Source organism: Syngnathus floridae, chromosome 11 (genome assembly GCF_059516105.1).
Source record: "Syngnathus floridae isolate MCC-2025c chromosome 11, RoL_Sflo_1.0, whole genome shotgun sequence".
Lineage (NCBI taxonomy): Eukaryota > Metazoa > Chordata > Actinopteri > Syngnathiformes > Syngnathidae > Syngnathus > Syngnathus floridae.
Genome location: NC_142423.1, coordinates 8,431,338 through 8,444,749, shown reverse-complemented (window position 1 = coordinate 8,444,749; position 13,412 = coordinate 8,431,338). Strand labels below are relative to the sequence as shown.

Here is a 13,412-nt window from a genome sequence, read left to right as displayed (position 1 = left end):
AAAAGGAAGAATATTGTATTAAATGATTGCAGACCTCACTTTAAATAAATACAAAATAAGGTAATAAATAATAGCAAATAAAATACACCCTTAATTTTTTTCTAACTTGCTAAATACCAATGCTAAAATATGACTTTCCCCCCCCCCCCCTTGAGGAATATGACTTTTTTTCATAAAAAAAAAAATTAAAATGTTCTTCATTCCTTAGTGTTTCCCTTTTATATTTTTGGTCAGTGTATTATGACTTTGTATAACTAAACTTTTCACTTTGCTAAACTCCTAAATTATGACTTGAGTCTCCCAAGATAAGACTATTTTATCTCATATGATTTTATGACTGGTTCCTCCTCGTATCAGCCTCGTCTTTGCGAGCATTTATCAATCGTGCTTTCTTTTAGCTATTCAAGCATACCTCCACATGCTGCTCGCTGTTAAATGTGCCAGTAATGATTCACTAACTTGGGACCTGAATAAATCAGCGCTACAATAAAAGTGATGTATGCACTGTCATTTAATTCGAAAGAGGGGAAGACTCCTTCCCGCAGCTCTTAAGGTTAAAGACCGCACGACTGACAATTTGCCGGCGCCTTCAGCCATGACAGTATTTTCACGTATACCTCAAAGTGACTCGTCAGGCCGCCAGCCCGGCAGACGCTTCTCATACCAACGCTTCCTCTAGGAATAGGAGTGTAACCACTGGAAAATGACCAAAGAGCCCGAAAAAAGGGGACCCCCAAAGCGAGAATACGCTTAAAATAACCCGTGTCTACACTTGACCGAGGCAATATTTGATTGACTGACTCTTGCCGAATTGAGTAGACAGGGGGAAAAAAAACTGTGTGTACACAACAACAAAGTGTGTGTGGAACATGACGACCTGCAGGCACAAGGATTAATTGGCAGAAAAAAAAAACGATTCACGTGTGGAAAGGTAAAGTAGAAGAGACACAAGGTGAGTGAGGCATGAGGACCAGAACTGGCTAAGAGCTCTGGCTTTGAAATGAGAAGCGAGGCTTGGACTACAAAATAAACTAAAAATGTGACCTCATTAAAATTCTTCACATAGAAAAGCTCCAAAGCTCTAGAGTCTTCTCGTACATTAAATATTCTTTCTTTAAGTGAACATTTGCTGCAAAAGCATTTCCCCATGGGCCACGCAATAGTGTGTTCAATCCATACAATGCTGCCTGAAGGTCTGACCAGGAACCTACTTGTTTTATTTAGTTCAACTGTGCTTTGAACTAAGTTGGACCGTTGCTGACTGCAGGGTGTTGTCCCAGTCAAGAAAAGTCCATCAGTTAGACAAAATCAGTACGAAAACTTCAACAACTCAAACCTAGGCGTAATTGTTCTGGGGTTTTTTAAGCACAGTAGAGCAGCTTTCAAAATTCATTGATTAATCAACAACTAATCGATTAACACATTCAACAACTGTTTTCGTAACGGAGTAATCATTTAAAATCATTTTTTAACTTAACAAAAAAATGTCCAAATACACCAATGTCACCTTCTCAGCATGTTCATTCATTTTTGTAGTCATTCCTAAAATTCTTTTTTGCTGTTTAGTCTGAACAAGATCAAACATCTGCTTTTACTCCAGAAAGCAATCACTGCACCAGTAACTGAATCGGTATCAAAAAGTTCCGTGAGTATTCTACAACATTAACCCCCAACTAAGTTTGTGTCAAATGTTACTGATACTAACGTCACTGTTGTAAACCGACACAGATGACGCTGTTGAGATTCCAGAAAACAGTGATTCACGATTAATCAAAGTCAAGTGCGCGATCGTAAAGTCAACTAATCGACTAATCAGTTCAACTTTGAGGATATGCTTGATATTGTTTTGCGTGGGGCTACTCTAATTGCTAGCCCTGTAATTATCTTTCTGGACTCTCATCTGATTTTTACTCAAATGATTGAAATGGTTGATAGTTACTGCATAGTCACTCTCGCATGGTAACGCTGGCTGGCTCACTAACGCCTATCCTGTCTTGTCCTATCTTGTCCTGCCCTGTCTCATCCTGTCCTAGTTGTTATTCGTCAAGTCCTTTCCCTACAGGGTGTAGCACTGCCTTCTCAAGTCATCTATATCACCTTATGCATTGCCTATTCAATCCGGTATTTTCTGCCTTTTTCACGGCTTACAAATTTCATGTCGCAGTTGGACTATTTGTTTAACGTCCCACTGTTGTGTCGAACTATTTGTTTTTGTTTAGTTGGTTCTGTGCAAACTATTGTACCTTTGTTGCTATTAGAATTTACATTGGGATTAAATTATTTGGAGGAGAAAGGTGTGTCATTCTTTTTTGTGTTTGCGTGAAACACTATCATGGAAACACGTATGTGCTAATGTGGTAGCTCTCGTAACTGTGTTCTTGGCTCTAATTGGTAATAGCCCATTCTTGTCCCAGTTTACTAACTATAGCTGAGCCATTTAGGCCTTGAGAGTATTTCATGTCCACTTCGGTGCAGTTACCTCAAAATTGCCTCTGTGGCCTTTCTCTATCTGTTCTCATCACATTTAGCAAATGTAATAAGCGAGACTTCTTTTCTGCTCTTATACGTTCATGCTTCCTTTAATCACAATGAACTCTTGCCCGATCAGTCGAGTTCCCAACTGTGATTTCACACTTAATCCCCCAATCCCCGGCCCCTCCCCTCCCTACTCCCCCCCACCAGCCGTCATTGAATGGCGGTGACTGAGTGCACCATTATGGCTTAAAATCCTCCGTTCTCATTGCCCAAATGAATGGCTCCCTTATCGTTTCTACTTTTGGTCTTTCCGAATACTGTACGTTTCCCCTCAGTCACTCCCCCCTTTGCAGAATTTTCTGACATTTTCATATCTAGTCCCCTACAGGAAAGTTAATCACTGCTGACATTTCGGCGTCAAATACAATAAATGCAAGCTCGCTTTGTCTACCTCAACAGTGTTCGCGCACGATCGCTTTTGTACAGCACATTTTGGAGGCATAGTCCCATTATATTTGTGACATGTCTGTCACACCACGCAGAGTGTTTCGCATCTCCTCCCATATGGTCGCAGTTTTTATACCATTACTCTTCTTTTCATGTACTTCCCTCCTTTCTGATTCTGTTCTTTCACCATCAAGAGACATTGGTGCCATCTGCTCCTCTATTCTTTGAAACTGTGAGTCGAATTTCAACACGCAGACCACTTTCAATTCGGGTCCTTCCTGCAGTCATTCGTCACTCCATCAATTCTCGTGTAGCCTTGCTCGGAATTGGCCCTACCTTTGGCCTGTGTGCAGCTCTGGTGGAATTGCCATGGAAGGCTGCACAGCGAGTTCAAACTCTTTCAAATTTTGGCTTTGGTTGCTTCTGACCTTTCAAGACGCGGCTCACCAAATAACAGCTGTACACAGATGGAGCCAAGAGGCTTTTACACAGCGCTAGCCTCTGTTCATGTCAATTTTTCATCACATGAAGGAGACTTGTACCATGTGCATCATTAGAACCAGTCCGGTGAGGGTTAGGTAGCGCTTGGACTTTCGCTTGTATTTGCTTTTGAGATGGTCATACCTTTAGGTGCCAAGATCCTTGGCAATAGGCAAACTCTAGCACCAGGAGACGCCTTCATGAATATAAATACAGAGGGCTTTTAGCTACAAGCAGCAAAAAAAAAAAAAACTCACAATCCAAAGCGTCATGTGTCACATGCATTATATGGCGGCTAATGGAATGGGCACACTGGACTTTATTGATGATGTGTCCGCTGACAGATGTTAACAAGCTTGTGAGACATATCGGGGTTGTACCGTACATTCTGACAAATTCTACAAAGCTGGATGGATAATGAATGTAAACATACAGCAAAAGCTAACTCAAAGATTTTTTGAAGGCTAAGAAATCAATTCATCATGGAAAGCCAGAGAACTGATAAGAGACAAGACGTGAATAAAGCCGTAAGATAAGGCCCAGTAATCTTTAGAGAAAACAAATGAAGATTAAATATATGTTTGTCAAATGACAAAACACTGGAAAGTGTTTAGCATGTCAGTGCTGCTACTCAGGTTCCTGCTGAACAAAATCCCATGTGGTCCTACTTTTTGTTTTTGCACTGGCTTTCTGTATGTCAAATAATCGATATGAAAATTTTGACTTTGGATTTATTCAAGACTTTTTGGTTGCCTCCGAGACCTGCTGACCCCTCAGTTTGTCGGGTGCATGCTTATTGAGTGCTTCCATTAGCGCAACCGTGCAAAGTAAGACAGCAGTCCCTGTCTGTGCTGACCACTTGAGATCTACCCTAACCAGTCCACTTAAATCTGCCTTGAAAACTTCATAAATTGTTCACTTCTGCTATGTATGTATGTAGCTTTTCTATCAATGGTGCTATACTAATAATCGTGCCTTGCCTCAATGGCAAATGCCACAGTTTTGTGAATCTTTTTGAATGAGAGCTGCTATTCTACTTTTCAGTCACATTTTGTTAGTTCAGAGAAAGTTTGAGAATTTCTAAGTAAGAATTCAAACGTTACCGCATTTTCCGCACTATAAGGCGCACCGGATTATAAGGCGCACCTTCAATGAATGGCCCATTTTAAAACTTTGTCCGTATATAAGGCGCACCGGATTATAAGGCGCACCTTCAATGAATGGCCCATTTTAAAACTTTGTCCATATATAAGGCGCACCGGATTGTAAGGCGCACCTTCAATGAATGGCCCATTTTAAAACTTTGTCCATATATAAATCCATATATTTGGACACGCCTACTATAGTGGCTCAATATTGGTCCATATATAAGGCGCACCGGATTATAAAGCGCACTGTCGGCTTTTGAGAAAATTTGAGGTTTTTAGGTGCGCCTTATAGTGCGGAAAATACGGTACATATCTTTGCCAGAAATGACTCTTGTATATTTATCAAGCACGTTTGTGGATGGGTAGACCTAGAAGAGGGTATCGCAATATGTGGAACTCTGCTTTCAAAACGAGCGGCAATGGCAAGGGGTTAAATACATTTGACTTTTTAATTGTTGCAATTGGCTAGCGACCAATGTAGGGGAAATCCCATTTCTCGTCCAAAGTCAGCTGGGATAGACTCCAGCTCAGCCGTGCCTCTAATGAGAGAAACGGCTATAGAAAATGAATGTGGTGGATGGTTGAACTATTTAATTGCTGGTACGTACAGTTGTGTCTCGAGGGTGCCTGCCCACTCATCAAGTGTGGACTTTATCTATCAACCGGCAGATGCAATAAATCTTTAAAGTTCTGCCTATTTTTAAATTCGTGTCTGCGAGCGAGTCATTTTGTTAGGTAACAGTTGAGTTAATTTGCATAATACGCTCACCGAGTTTCTCTACTCATGACTTGGCAGCACTTTTGCCCAAAGAGCCTTCAAACAGTGGGGGTGGACATCTCCTCTGGAGGGTACTTTGGTGTCTTCGGAATTTTCCGATAACACTACAAAGAAATGGCTGGATTTATTTCTAATTTCAATTTATATCAAATTTTTGAAAAATTGGTCATTTGGGGTCAGTTCACTGTAACATTGTAGCAACATGCTTAACCATTAGAAGTTAAATCCCATTTTTTCTTGCAGTGACTAATAAACATGGCCTACCAGCTATACCTGAAGGGCAAATATAATAAGTCAGAAACGACCTTTTCACAAACAAGTTAATGGGACGCTATATTGTGAAATTTGCTGAGCTGAATTCTAGCTTCAAATGATATCTCTTGTAATGAGAAGACCACTTAAGAGACCATCATAGCGCTCTCCATATGTTCATCTACCTTGCGCGCCACACAGTGTGTGGGTGATGAAGAAGCCCATCAGCGACGGATGCTGTCGATGCCTCATTGCTACAGCGACACAGGCGGCAACACATACGTTCCATTTTCTTTAAATAATGTGCGGTACAAGATGAACTGCAATATTTGACCCGTGGTATTTTTTTTTTCCACCCCATTCTTACTTTCTCCCTCCCTCTCTCCCCTTTTCTCTCAAGACGAAAAATAGAATCCACACCAGTCCATGGAGACATTTTAGACCATCTGGCTTGCACAGAAGTTGAAGACCGCTAACCTAAATGAGCTCGGCCTTCAAAATATTACTATAGGACGACTGTAGGCTATTTTTTTTTTATTGGAATTCCAGCCCGACATGAATCACAGGGACATTTATGTTTATTTATTAGTTGGAGTTATGGCATGATATTGAACCTCTACAACGAATGGTCTGGAAGATAGCCTGTGGCTAAGACAGCTCGCAAGCGCTTCGTGTATAAAATGCCCCCTAAACATTTACCATGCTCTTATTACTGCCCTAAGAGAAACATTTGTTCAACCACTAGCGTCATATTGTTTTCAGAAATTTAGTTTGGCCCGAAGAGGACCATGAGCCCCATGTTGCATGTATGTCACTAAATTGATATTCTCTCTGCAGTTTCATTATTACAAGAACATTCATTTGACTTTAATTGCACATTTCCATACATACAAAATTAGTTCGGTGAAAATTTCATACATATGCAATTACTTTGTGATAATATATTTATAGAAGCATGTTATTCAATGGGAATTATACATCACTGCTTTGACTTAAAGCAAGTTGTGCTCACCAGCGATTAATATTCATTTTAATTGCAATTACCCGCACTCGCATGTAATGGCAGGTAGACAGGTGTCTTCCAAGGGATACAAATCCAAACACATATGGAGCCGATGCTAAAATTAAGACCAATATGCCTCCAGACATTTTCCACCAGCATTTCTCCACTATCTGATCACTTCCTCACTTTTGTTCTGCCGCATGATTTCTAGCTGCATAATTATTAATTTCCAGTTTGTCAGTAATGATTTTTCCTTTCTGCCTCATTTTTCCTATAGTGTGTGTGAAAAATATATTTCAAACCCAAAACTACAACGGTGATAAGAAAGAGAGAAATGATTACTGCTTCACAATAACAAAGAGCCTGCTCACAATGCCCTGAGCATTGGGCAGTTCCTGGCCGGGAAGAACGTTGCTATCAGTGTGCTGGAACAATCTCCCTACCTATCTGACCTGTGACCTTTGAGGCTCTGCATAATAACTTTTCCAAGCTCAAAGGGTTTTTCAAGGGGACCGGTTTTGAAGATGTGGCTAACATATACTGACAGCATATGGCTGTGACAATGCAACTGCGGATTATTCTGTAAAAACCCTTCAAGGAGCGCATGAAGGCATGGAAGGGAATGCTGGGGAAGTGGGTTAGGCTCCAGGGGGACTTCTTAGAAGGAGAAAACTTATACTGTAGAGTTGGATTTGAAATATAATATTTATGACATCAGTCCCGTAACTTTTCTGACACACCCCTTACAGTTTTAGCACTGTATATTATGTATTGTATATTACGTACATACATATTTACACTTTATTATGTGCCAACACTGGATATTATTGTGTTGCACACCACACGGAGAACCGCAGCAGGCATGCAAGGAGAGATGCTGGAGTGAATGGGTGTTGTTTGGGAATGAACTAAAAATACCTAACCAGTCATAAGAACATAATATTGGAGTAATAGTAATTGTAATTTTGTTGTGATTATCATTAGTTCATTGAATGTGTCATTGTGTTCTTTATTAACATTGAAATTTTATTTTTCTGTGTAGTTTATTTTGATATTTTATCTCTTGAAATGCAGTAGTTGCTATGCTTTATTCTCAACACAGTTCCATTGGTTTTTCCTGTTGTTTATAGAATTAGGTATAAAATTAATCATCATGGCCATATTTTTGAAATCATGTCATATTATGCAACAGCACTGACTGAATTTCAGGTGTTTGTACTATCGCTTTGGTTTAATGACAAGTCTAGCCCTTCCAGTAGCTTCATTAATTCCAATAGCTGCTAATGGATTTGTTAACGCAACGGGAGATGCTTCCAGAGGACTGCTCTTGTTTTGACATTTGCCCTATTAGTGTAGTCATACATTTACTCAATTTTTTTCAGAGATCAGAAAAGAAAGGCGAGTGCCTTTTTTTTTAATATTATTAACGGTTTGGGTAATTTGAGTATGATTGCTAATCAGGCGATAATTTGTTGAGTGCTATTGGAGTAGTTGTACTGTGAAGAAATGTATTTTCATTGCACCATATTCCATAACCCTTCATCCATTTTCTGCATCGCTTGTCCTCATTAGGGTGAGCTTTTCCCAGCTGACTTTGGGTGATAGGCGAGGTACATCTTCCAGTGGGTGCTCACCTCTCGCAGTCAATTCCAAATGTTTTCTTGTGACTTAAATGCCTAATGAATTTGATTTGTTTTCATGTTTACCCTTTTCCACAAGCACATCGTTTGAAGAGGTGCAGTGGGGAAAATATGAGTATATGCAGAGCAATGTAAGGTCAAATTTGAGTGTACTATAAACTACATTAAAGCTTTGGTTACATAAGCAATGTAGTACAGGGTGCCAAATAAAATCCTAAAAAAAAAAAAATACACAGACTATGAGTTCATTTGTATTTTTAGCATTAACAAAAGAGTCATTGCAGTTTTATTCGCTAGACTTCGAGTGCCTTAAAAAATAGCCGTCTCCTCTATTCTCAACAACCTTCAGCCACCTTCCTACGCAGGCCTCTCCTATTTTTTGTAGTCTCTCTTCACCTGACCTCACTGCATTCCATACAAATTCTTTTCTCTGACTGTGACAGGTCATGGGGTTTAGTGGCATACTGTCACAAAAAAGTCATAAGGTTTGAGGTCAGAAGAGTAGCGAGCCCATTCAAAGGGGACCTCCCTGACCAAGCCATCAGTCAGGAAATCCCTCACTAACATGGCAAAATACAGAGGGGCTTCCATTTTGTTGGACAAAAATGTACAAAAGTTTTTGATTGCAGTCAGGGTTGTAAAAACTTCTTGCCAAGCGGGACTTATGCAGTGATGCTCCAATGTCAATTGTTGAGTCATTACTCCTCACAAGAAAAGTGTCAAAAGCAGCACCCCAGTGAATTGTGTACCCTGCCTTTCGTTGCCATGAGGGATAAGTGGTGTAGAAAATGGATGGATAAATGGAAGTTAGACATAAATGTGTCTTTTTACTGTATTATTTCCAGGCTCTTTAGGCGTGTACTCTGCTTAAGCATTTTTGTGGCAATTATTTGTCATTGTTATTTTGCTTCCTCTTTTATGTGTCAACCAAAAGAGGAACACAGCGATAGTCAGGGCTGCAAGTGAGTAAAAATCACTGAAAAGCAGGGTAATCCAGTGAATTGACTCACTAATGACTCTCCGGTCACAAATGATGTCTTAAATATCACCCCGCTGCCATATAACCTCCTCAAATTAGCTTGCGGGGAGTCATCCAATGGAGGAAATAGTCCACTGGCATAGTTTGCGCGCCATGCCCACACACTTCCTTAATGACAGAAACCAACAGATGCTTGTTGATAGGACCAACAGTGCCCAATGGATGTAAATGTAGGCGTGGGTGATGAGCGTAAACAAAACAGAGCACAGCCGGGATTACAGGCTAAGTGGTTGAGGAGACCACAAAGCAGGTGTGGAGTGGTCACAGTGTTAATTTAGTGGAATGCCAGGCCAAAAAAGTCTCGAGAGTAAAGCAATCATAGGACAAAAGAGTGGTGAGGCTTGATGTACTGACGGATGGCATGTGTGCAAGGTGGGAGTGCGAGAGCAGTGCCATTGCCCCCACTCACACACACACATTCAAACACATGGTATACAAAAAGGTAGAGTAGACACAAGGGAATGGTAAACAAACAAGGAAAAATGTGTCACAGGTGCTCCTCCAGAAATAAAGACATTCTAGTAAATCAAATAAATGAGGTGCGAAAGTGAATTCTCACACTTGGAAGCAAAATATTTGGAGGAATATCTCGTTCCAGTTCCTGCCTCCTCGATGCTTGCGAGCCTTATTATTAGCTACTTTTAGGTATGTGATAGATAGGCACACAGTCGAGTATCTGCTGAGGTTCAAACTGAGTACAGTCCCTGGAAGTTGTACAATTTGGAGTTGAAACACAATGTTGGAAAAATATGCCTGAGAAGTACAACATGTTGTGATTTTGTTGTATCATGTCATGAGTTATTCCCACCGTACTATTTTGACTTAAATGGTCAACGTCTCCATTCTCGCCTTGGAGTCCCACAAGGCTCAATACTAATACCTCTGCATTTCTTTATTTTATCACTTAGTCAAATCACTTTCTTTACTATATAAAGCACAGGCTGAGTACTAGTACAGTTCATTAAAAAAATAAAAGGGTTCCCTCCTTATAGATAATAAAAACATTAGCTTTGTTTAACCCTTGCTGTTTGCTAGTTTGATTTATTAATAGTCTAGCCAAGAAATGTTACTTTTGATCAGAGATGTTGTTTTTACACCACTCAAAATATGCTCTCCTCTCTTTGTGATGCAAAACCTTTTGTTTCAAGGATCGATTCATAGAATGCTTTGTCTTTAGACCAACTTTTATTCCTGCCTCCCTGCATTGTGTTATTATTTAGAATTGTCAATGTACTAAATAAACATCCCCCTCCATTCTTAACATTTATATCTTACAGCATATTCCGTCCTGTGATTTCAGAACATGGAGGTCACGTCGATGCATGGAGTTGCAAAGGTCAAAACCCCGCAGGGTCTTTTTCTTATTGGATCTTCCTGCTGACATCAGGCAGTTTGAATCAGTTTAAGGTATTTAAAATGGAACTTTAATTTGTTGCCCACCTCTCGAGGCGCACTACCCTTTATACTCCCGATGAAGTGTCCTCAATGAATTTATTAAGCCACAGTAATTAAAGGTATGTCTTTAAGAGAAAGTAGTGCCATTTTCCTCATTATAACTGAATTAAGACAACCTTTGATTCATCAATTTATGCACGAACACTATTGAATTTTCACATTGGCAAAATACTTCCCTTCATCTCAGTTCCTGAATCTGCTCAATTTTATAGTAACACCATCACACCCAAAGGAGCCAGGCAAATATGGACACATTTTACGGGATCAGTATCAGCTCAAATTAAGCAGCTCAAAATCAAATCCTGACTGTACTCTACGGAATTTTATCCTCCTCAGCCAGCTAGTGTTGCAGCAGTGCAGTTAAAAATGTCACAGTAATGACGGAGTGTAGATTTTTAAATTTATTTTTGGTTAAATATGTTTTATTTTGGACGCCTGTGTCTCATGACCCACTTTACTCATAATCTAAAATCTGCTACATTCTTAGTGTTTCTGTAATTATTTCATGTATAGCAAACATGAGAGAATAAAAAACTAGGGATGGGCCTTTGTCTAAATTTGACTTTATAGGTTAGAATGGCTATGAATATCATCTGTAGAAGAGCAGGATGTACAAAGTAATCCCGTGACCCTCACAATCGCAGAACTGCTTGTAAATGTTACTTCTCAACCTGGTTAGAGATGCGTCTGTTCATCTGTCGATCACCATCCCAGTGAACATGCAGGCAAAAGCGATAACACCTGAGCCACGTTGTGTAGTTTCCTTATACAGTGATGCAAGCTGCTGAAATATTCCTCAATTAATTAAAAGGCCAAAATGAAACACGATCTATTTGATGCCCGTCTTTAAACGTGTTCAAACAATCTAGAAACCCTCAGAAGTTCTTATAGTTGGAGGCGATGGCAGCATTATAAAGAAAGCAATGTGCGCTTACATTTTACACTTCATTAGGGTACACACTTTTTTTATTGTAACTGTAGTCATGCACTGCATCACTGGGGGCTGTTTTGAGTATTTTGCCGATCTTATTTAACTTAACAAATTTTTAGATTGAACGCGACGGTCTCCAGGATTTGATTCTATTCGTCAAAGCACCATTTTTGTATCATTTTCAATAATAATAGCTGATTAGGAATTTGTTTGCATGGAATTGGATTGTTGATTAAAATGAGGTATGCAGTACATTTATAGAGATAATCCCATTTTTTTGATAATACCACAATGGATGGACATCAACTCCATGCTTCATCCTGTTTGTCAGTAATATATCGACATTGAGCGGAGTGAATATCTACTTCAAATGTTGACTTATTATGCGCCCTTGGAAGGGTTAGTCAATTTGAATAAGTACATTTTTTAAGTGCACAATTTTTTTTTAATCAACCAGGCTTGACTGAAAGGAGATCTTGGACTTATTCAGTTGCAAGGACCCTCAGTAGCTCCCCTGCAGACGGTGTTGGCCTGAATGTTGACCCTCTCCCTTGATTAAATGTGTCAGGTGTTAGTGGAGCCGCAAGGCTTCCGTGTTGGCTTTAGATTGGTGACAGCTGCCTGATCCACTTTTTCATGGCCATGAGCTCAACATTTGCATTATTGTACTGTAGAAGCAAGATGCTGAAAGGAAAGCTGCTCTCGCTTTCAAACTTGTCACATTTCACCGGTTTGTCGTGGGGGGGCTTTGCCTATCAAATTAGTACTTTACATGACCCCCCCCCCCCCCCCCTTAAGCATAAGCAGCGGTTTGTGCTCAAATTTTAATGCTTTGTCACTGTCTTTTCTCCACTTTGACGTGTGTGTTACAACACAGCTATGTTTTTTTTTTTTTTTAAACTTAAGATTATTTGATTATTTTTTTACGTGATCACCGTAGGAAAGATATAAACTGCAATCACAAGCTAAAAGAATTCCATTGTTCGCAAGTATTGGATTTCTGGGCTCCCAGCACTGGAAGGGAACTGTAATTTACTTCTAAACTAGTGTGCTAAATATATTTGACAGTCCTAAAAATGCATCTGTAAATCAAATGGAAAAACAACGATTGGAATATAAAGCCTGGAAATTGAGGACTCAATTGTATAATTTTAGCAAGTAACAGACAAAAACAGCAGTGCACTCAACTACTAACTAAAAGTGCTTTAACATATTTTGTTTACTTTTTATTATTTTTGGGGGAGGTTGTCATTCGATGGGTTTGTAAAGATGGTTCCTTTTCCCTTGGTTCAGTTTCTTTTCAAATAGTAAAAAAAATAATAATCTAGGTGTACCAAAAATGCATTCGGACAAACCACACGGGACCGCTGTCCTCTATTATTGATCGCAAGAATGTAACCAGGAAGAAACTTGGTTGTATGTTGGTTCTTGGTTCTCCAGGTTGCAATGCAATAAATAATAAGTAAATAGTTAAGCAACAATTCAATGACCGTTTTCGCATGCTTCCATTTCTACGAGCTGTGCACTCAACATAAATCATTTTACAGTAAAATATATTTACTACATATTTACATTGAAAATATATCTTAGTGAACACCTCTTGTCTGAACACACCGCTCACCGTGGCATAGCCATAGCTTTTCGATTTTCCTGTTGACATGTTGCGTTTATGATCGGTTACACCCCCGAACAGCCGCCTAGTAAATCTTAGACAGGCTAAGATTCCAGCGCTTGGTAAAATTGATGTACATATCGAAAAGCCAG

The 13,412-nt window shown here is 39.6% G+C and overlaps 1 protein-coding gene across 6 annotated transcripts in view; it reads left to right on the top strand.

Annotated features, from left to right (window-relative positions):
• LOC148390864 (receptor-type tyrosine-protein phosphatase gamma-like) overlaps nt 1-13,412 on the top strand; it is a 145,545-nt gene that overhangs the window by 11,609 nt on the left and 120,524 nt on the right. For 3 of the 6 annotated variants that reach the window (XM_088389132.1, XM_088389131.1, XM_088389130.1), the window contains exon 3: nt 10,563-10,669. The exons of the other annotated variants lie outside the window; for them this stretch is intronic. The gene's annotated coding sequence lies outside the window, so the exon portion shown is untranslated. The remainder of the gene's footprint in view (nt 1-10,562; nt 10,670-13,412) is intronic. 6 annotated transcript variants of the gene reach the window in all.